Here is a 7,160-nt window from a genome sequence, read left to right as displayed (position 1 = left end):
GTGTGGGTATTCGTCGAGAGACTGAAAAAGACACCAGGAGTCAGTTCAAGAGACATTATTGCAGAAAAAGATGGTTTTCAAGCAGAGAAGAGAACAGCATTTGTTTCCAGTGGTGGTTGGCAGGCTGGTCAAGTTTTTGGGAGGGGCTTGTGGGTCCCTTTTATAATATTTAATAAGCCTCATATTTCAAGATAGAAGGGAGTGGGGTGATATGAGGAGATCCTAGCTTCAACTGAGATGAGGAAAACCAGACAAACAGCCCAGTGTCAGCTGTCTGCTACTTCCTAGTAGATATGTAGCTAGTCCATTGGAACACAGTTTCATGTGGAGGGTCAGAGATACATATTAGAGGGGGAATGACAGGGGGTTTTCCTTGGTTTGACATTAGTGTGACCATTTTGGAGTGTTCAGCTTTTGTCCCTACAATGGTCAACTGGATAGGTATCTAAAATTCAACTCTTAAAAAAAAAGGAATATTCTAGAAATCAAACCATGTAATTAGTGATCCTTAAAAAAAAAGTTGTAAAAATATATGCTCATATTGGTACCAGGCATGCTAATCCCACCTCTGTCCTACAAAAGAGGGATCTTGCTTTTTACTGACTGAGAATAGTGAGGTGAGGCAGAGTTTCCAAAGGTTTATTATAAGAAATAGGCAGGCAAGCGGAGGTGGGCGGGTGTAACGCAACGCTTAACGGCTTGTCTCCCAAACAAAGACTTTGCTGAGTTTTGGGTGAGGGAAAGGCATCGTATTTTTTCATAGGGATAGACTGAATTTTCTGGGAAATGGCCGGTTTAGGAGGGGACATGCTAACAGGGTGGGTGTGCAACATTTCTTCAAGATGGATTCTACCGCAAAGGCCTCTGGTAGAAGCAGACAAGATTTAGTATGAGATGTCACGCAGGTGTGGTTCTTAAGTACTCTGGTTCCAGCCCCTCCCAAGAACTGGTATTCTCCTCTGCTCCCAGGGAAAAGTCATCCTTCAAGGTGGATATAAGCAGTTCGATTGTACAAGGAAGTAAAATATAGACATTTTATGGTGGTCTGTTTACAATAAAATGGGCAAGGTCTTGGGATCAATGCTTTCATCTTCCAAGTGACCTCTTAGCCTGGCCCTGTCTCAGGGGGCCTTGGAGAGGTCAAGTAGCAAATGTTTGGGGTTGGGTTACATGAAAGCCTCAACTAGACCCATAACAGCTGCCCCGGCGTCTTTTCTGAGGGGCTACAGGGCTACAGTGACTCCACTCCATGAACATTCATTTACCAATGTAATGGTTTTTATGTGTACAATTTAGTGACATCAACTGCATTCATCATGTGCAATTTTCATGAGTATGTGTTGCCAAATTTCCCATCACCATAAACAGAACTTACTCTTTCCTAAACTTGCCTCCCACTCCTGGCAGCCACTAATAAACTTTGGTGTCTATATATGGGATCTTTTGGGGAAACAACAAAAATTTTTTTGAAACTAGCCTGCATGATCTTATAATGAAAGTTTTTTTTTAAAAAATTAAATTGATATGTAGTGTTTATAATTGAGTAAAATGGTTTTGTTTAGCTAATGTAATTTGTGTGTGTATGAGAGAGAAAGAGACAGAGATTTTATTCTAAACTTAGGGACAGTCTTAAGGATAGTTGTGGGTCAGTGGTAGTCTTCTTGTCTTTTATAGGAGTCCTGGTGTGGTGCTGTGGGTTAATACGCTGTACTGCAAAGTCAGTTAGAATCACAAGGTTGGTGGTTCAAGTTCACCAGCTGCTTTGCAGAAATCCTATACAGGGTCGCTATGGGTTGGAATTGACTCAATGGCACTTAACAACAACAACAACAACAACAATACAGGAGACCCAAATTCGATTCTCTACCATGTTCCTCAAGTTCAGCCATCACCTGTCTGTTAGTTGAAGCTTGCCTGTTGCCTGGGCAGCTTTCAGCCGATCTCACAGACTGGGATCAGTCAATCAGCCAATGAAAACCATACGGAGCAACTATTCATCATTAGAACAGGGACACTTAGCTAAAATGGGAAGTCCTTTAATAAAGACTCAACCTCTTTCAAGTGCTTCATTAACATTGAAATGACTCCAATTAGAAGCCCCCCTGGATGGCTGTAACCACCAACATTTGAAATATTTTTTGTTTGTTTGTTTAACTTTTTATTGTGAACTGATTGAAAGTTTACGACAGATTATCAGTTTTATTTGTGTGTGTTGTTATGATATATAGAATACAGGACAATCTGACCTCTTATTTCATCTTAATAATTTTATTTTCTCTAATTACATGGCTTCTTTAATGGTGAATTATAGTAGTCAGAAATGTTTGAAGATCTTGTATAATATGAATAATTCTGAAAGAAAAAACAACCTAGAGAAACATAATAAAAAAAGGTTATAAGTTGTTGAATGGAAAACCAATTTGCTCTGTAAACTTTCGCTCAATTCACAATAAAAAGCCAAAAAAAAAAAACAAAAAACCCCACGGATTCTTTTTACCTTTTTCTGGCTGCTGGATTTGAACTGCCACTTTGGGCTTTAGCAGTCCGGTACTTATTCTACAGCACCAAACCAGAACTCCAAGATTGGATAAGGAGAATTAAATCAAACATGAAAATCCCAAACCATCGCCACTAAGTGGATTCCCTCTCAGTGACCCTCAGGGCCCTACAGGCCGGCTCCACAGGGTTTCCAAAGCTGTAAATCCTCGGGTGGCAGACTGTCAAATGTTTCTTTCAGAGAGGAGCTGGGAGGTTTGGACGCCAACCTTTTTTAAAAAAACGTTTTATTGTGAATTGAGTGAAGGTTAACAGACAAGATCATCAGCTTTATATTCAACAAATTATATGCTTAGTTTCATCTCAATGATTCCGTTCCTCTCCCTGCAACAACAGTTATCCTAGTACATAAAGCATTTCTATCTCGAATCCACACCTGTACCTTAAAGCTGTTTAAAAATGAATACATAGCCTCCAAGACGTGAGGATTGGCTAGAAATATTGTACGGACCAGTGCTCTCCAATAGAAGTGTGATGAAAGCCACATGTATAGTTAAAGGAAAAAGGAACAGATGAAGTAATAATAGTAATACATTTAATAATATGGAGTTCTCGTGTCACACTGTAAGATAAGCACTGGACTGCTAACCGCAAGATCAGTGGTTCAAATCCACCAGCTGCTCCTTGGGAACCCTACATAGCACTGCTGTGAATTGGAAACAACTCGATGGCACTTGACAACAATATTAAGTAATATAATTAATTATTAAAGGTTATATCAACAACAATGGATTACTGATACATTAATATTTATTGACATGAATTACATAATTATATTTTTGTGGTCCTGGTGTGACACTGTAGGGTTAAGCACTGAATTGCAAAGTTGGTTTGAACCTCAAGGTCAACGGTTCAAACTTACCAACAGCTCCTAGGAAACGCTATACAGGGTTGCTATGAGAGTCGGAAATGGCTCCATAACACTTAACAACAACAACATAGAAGAAGCACTGGACTGCAAACCACAGGGTCGGTGGTTCAAACACACCACCTGCTCTTTGGAAACACTACACAGGGTTGCTTTTGAGTAGAACCCACTTGACTGTCCTTAGCAATAACAATATTTTATATATGTAATATAGAAAGTATAACATATATTTTATATGTAACAACATATGGAGTCCTGGTGTGAGGCTGTGGGTTAGTGTGCAGTACTACAAAGTTGGTTTGAACCGCACGGTCGGCGGTTCAAGCTCACCAGCCGCTCCTCGGAAACCTATACAGGGTCCTTATAGGTTGGAACAGACGACGCTACTTCACAACAACAACAACACATAACATAAAATACAAGACATGTTTTATAAGTGATAAATAAGACATAGTTATATAATGTATATTAACACATTAATATATATAGTAATATCACACAAATTAGTAAGTCTACAGGAGGGAATGTAATTGCTGTTGAGTCCATTTTGATTCATAGTGACGCCATGTGATAAAAGTAGAATTGTCCCCATAGGGTCTCCTAGGCTGTAATCTTTGTGGCCGAGGCCTGGTGTGGCACTGTAGGATAAGCACGTGATGGCAGGTTAGTGTGAACCACAAGGTAGGTGATTCAAACTCACTAACCACTCCTCAGAAACCCTATACCGACAGGGACGCTATGAGTTGGAATTGACTCTACAGCACTTAACAACAACAACAACTATCTTTATGGCAGCAGATCGCTAGATCTTTCTCTCTTGGAGCTATTGTGGCGGGGGCGGTGGGTGGGAGTTCAAACGCGCAGCCTTTGGGTTAGTTGCTGAACATTTAACCATTGTCACACTAGGCTCCTTATGAATATAATATAATGTAATAAATATGTTAGATAGTCTTATGAAGGGATCCGGCTATGGCTCTGTAGGATAAGCACTGGACTGCTAACCAAAAGGTCCATGGTGCTAACCCACCAGTCCCTCCTCAGAAACCCTATACAGGGTCGCTATGAGTTGGGACCTACTCAATGGCACTTAACAACAACAGTGCTATGAATGCTATTAATATTGCATATTTATTTAATATCTACGTAATTAGATTATATTAGTATATAAGACCAATTTATATTGATATATATTTAACATGTCATCATAATAGATACCATTAGTAATGTTTTACTCAATATATAAAAATTATTTAAAAATGCAATCAATATAAAACTTTACTAGTGAGAGCTTTTACATGATTATTATTCATTATAGTTGTACTAAGTCTTTGAAATCCTGTATGTATGTTATGTGTGGTGTATCTCAAGTTTGGATTCCCTACATTCTAAGCTCTGAGTAATCACGTGAGGTCTGGGGCTCATATCTTATCTGCCATACTCAAGATTCGCCTCTGATGTCTTCCCACCTCTCCACTTACTCCGTCTCTGCCTCCTTGTGTAGATTTCCTTTCTCTGTAATTAATTGTTGGTTTTCTTGAGCTCTCTTGAACAAGCGTCTCCTCCTTCTCATTCTTTCCACTTTATCTAATATCTCTGTATCTCTCTTTGCTCATGGGCCCTCCTTATCCACTCCCCACATCCAAGCTGACCTCATTTCTTCCCCCACCTAACGCCTCCCTTTGTATCCTCAGAGTTGACCCTATTTGCTCACAAGTCACTAAGGACCCATTAAGGGCACTATCTTCTCCCACCTCACACTCTGCCTACTCCAAGTTCTCCAACATTTGCCTCCTTATTTAATTTTAATTTACTTATTAAATTAATTTAAAATACAAATACATATTACTGTTTTTGGTGAGTGCTCACATTACAGTTTAGGTTCCCATTCAACAATATCTACACAAGTTGCTCAGTGACATCATTTACACTCTTCACAATGCATGGACATTTTCATGATTTCCATTCTGGTTGTTCCGTTTCCCTTCTTCTAGTTTCCCTACCTTTTCAACTTCGTTTTAAATTAATTGCTGAATTGTCTGGTCCCAGCCTTTTTCTTTTCTTTTTTTTTTTTAAAGCTTTTATTGTGAATTGAGTAAGTGAAGGTTTACAGGGCAGATCACCAGTTTTACATTCAACAAATCATTTTGATGATTACAATCCCCTCCATGCACCATCAGCTAACAGTATTTACCTCTATTATAATTTTTTTAAATGTACACATACCATATTGAAAATATATATTCCTTTAAACATCCAAAGGGCACATTTTGTGAGCTTATCTCTTGCCCGCAGGTCTTTCTAAGTCCATGAGCCTCTAGTTCTCGGTTGCTGTGTCTCTCTCTGCCATAGCCTCTGCCACCATCTCTGATGTCACTGCTTTTCTGGTCAGGATCTCTCGCTCCTCTAATGCTCTTCCCTCTTCATGGTTCTAGGGTCCTCTGTTCCTGAAATGACAGATTAACTGCTCCCCCATTTTAGTTACACTTCCTCTACATTTATACTTGTGATGATCGCCATTAGTCCTGATAAAAATCACTCACAATTGAATCATAAAATCTTATCCCCATCATCACCAGACCCATCTGGACAAGAAGAAACCTCTTCAGTGAGGAGTCTGTCTTACCCACCCCCCTCATTCTGACACTAAGCACCCTCATGAAAACTTGTAAGTCAGCCACTTCATGCCTTTATAGCCCCCCAATTTTGGTAGCCAAAGACTCAATTGCCCTTCCCTATCAATCCAGTGTTCTGAGGAGGCAAGCTTGATCCTTGATATGACAAATTCTTCCCTTTCAGTTAGAATTTGGGGTAGCTTCATCCATAATCAAAGGCCCAGTTGATCAGATTGTAACTTTCTACGCTTGCTCCCTGTATCATACTTTTAAATATTCATCTGGTTGAATTCTCGTCAGCAAGCCATCCAAGCTAGATCAAATGGGTACTATCTGCAAGTTTGGGAGTTCTCTCATGCCTCCCCACTCTTCAAACCAGCTGACTGCTTCACTCTTAACTCTAGCCCCCAGTGGCTAGGTCAGTGTCTATGGGCTCAGGAGATCACACATCTCCCTGAACTTCAAACCAGCCAGTCCATCCTCTTCTCAAGGTCATAGGGCATCTATGGAATATGGCCAGTCTTAGCCCCTGTTTTCTTTACTGTCTCTCATTTGCTTTAGCATCTCTATGCTAGAGAGCAACTTTCAGAGTCTCTTTTGACATCCATTTTGGTTTTTTCCTTCTTTCTGACCTTTTGCTTTCTTGCTATTTGATTTTCTTGATGTTATCCCACAACTTTTCTGGCCTTCAGTCATTAGAGTCTAATGCATCAAATCTGTTCTTGAGATGGTCTCTAAATTCAGGTCAGATTTTGACTGTTGTGTACTTGCTTGAATTTTCTTCAGTTTTAGCCTGAACCTGTATATGAGCAACTGATTGTGGTCTGATCCACAGTTGGCCCCTGGCCTTGTTTTGGCTGACGATATGGAGGTTTTCCACCATCTCTACCCACAGAAGTAGTCCGTTTGATTTCTGTGTAATCCAGCTGATGAGATCCATGTGTGTAGTCATCTTTTATGTTGTTTTAAAAAAGCTATGTGCAATGAAGAAGTCATTGGTCTTAGAAAATTCTATCATGCGATCTCCAGCATCATTTCTATCATCAAGGCCATATTTTCCAACTACTGATCCTTTGTTTCCAACCTTTACATTCCAATTGTCAGTAATTATCAGTACATCTTGA

Source organism: Chrysochloris asiatica, unplaced genomic scaffold (assembly GCF_000296735.1).
Source record: "Chrysochloris asiatica unplaced genomic scaffold, ChrAsi1.0 scaffold00116, whole genome shotgun sequence".
Taxonomy (NCBI): domain Eukaryota; kingdom Metazoa; phylum Chordata; class Mammalia; order Afrosoricida; family Chrysochloridae; genus Chrysochloris; species Chrysochloris asiatica.
This window is presented reverse-complemented; position numbering follows the sequence as displayed.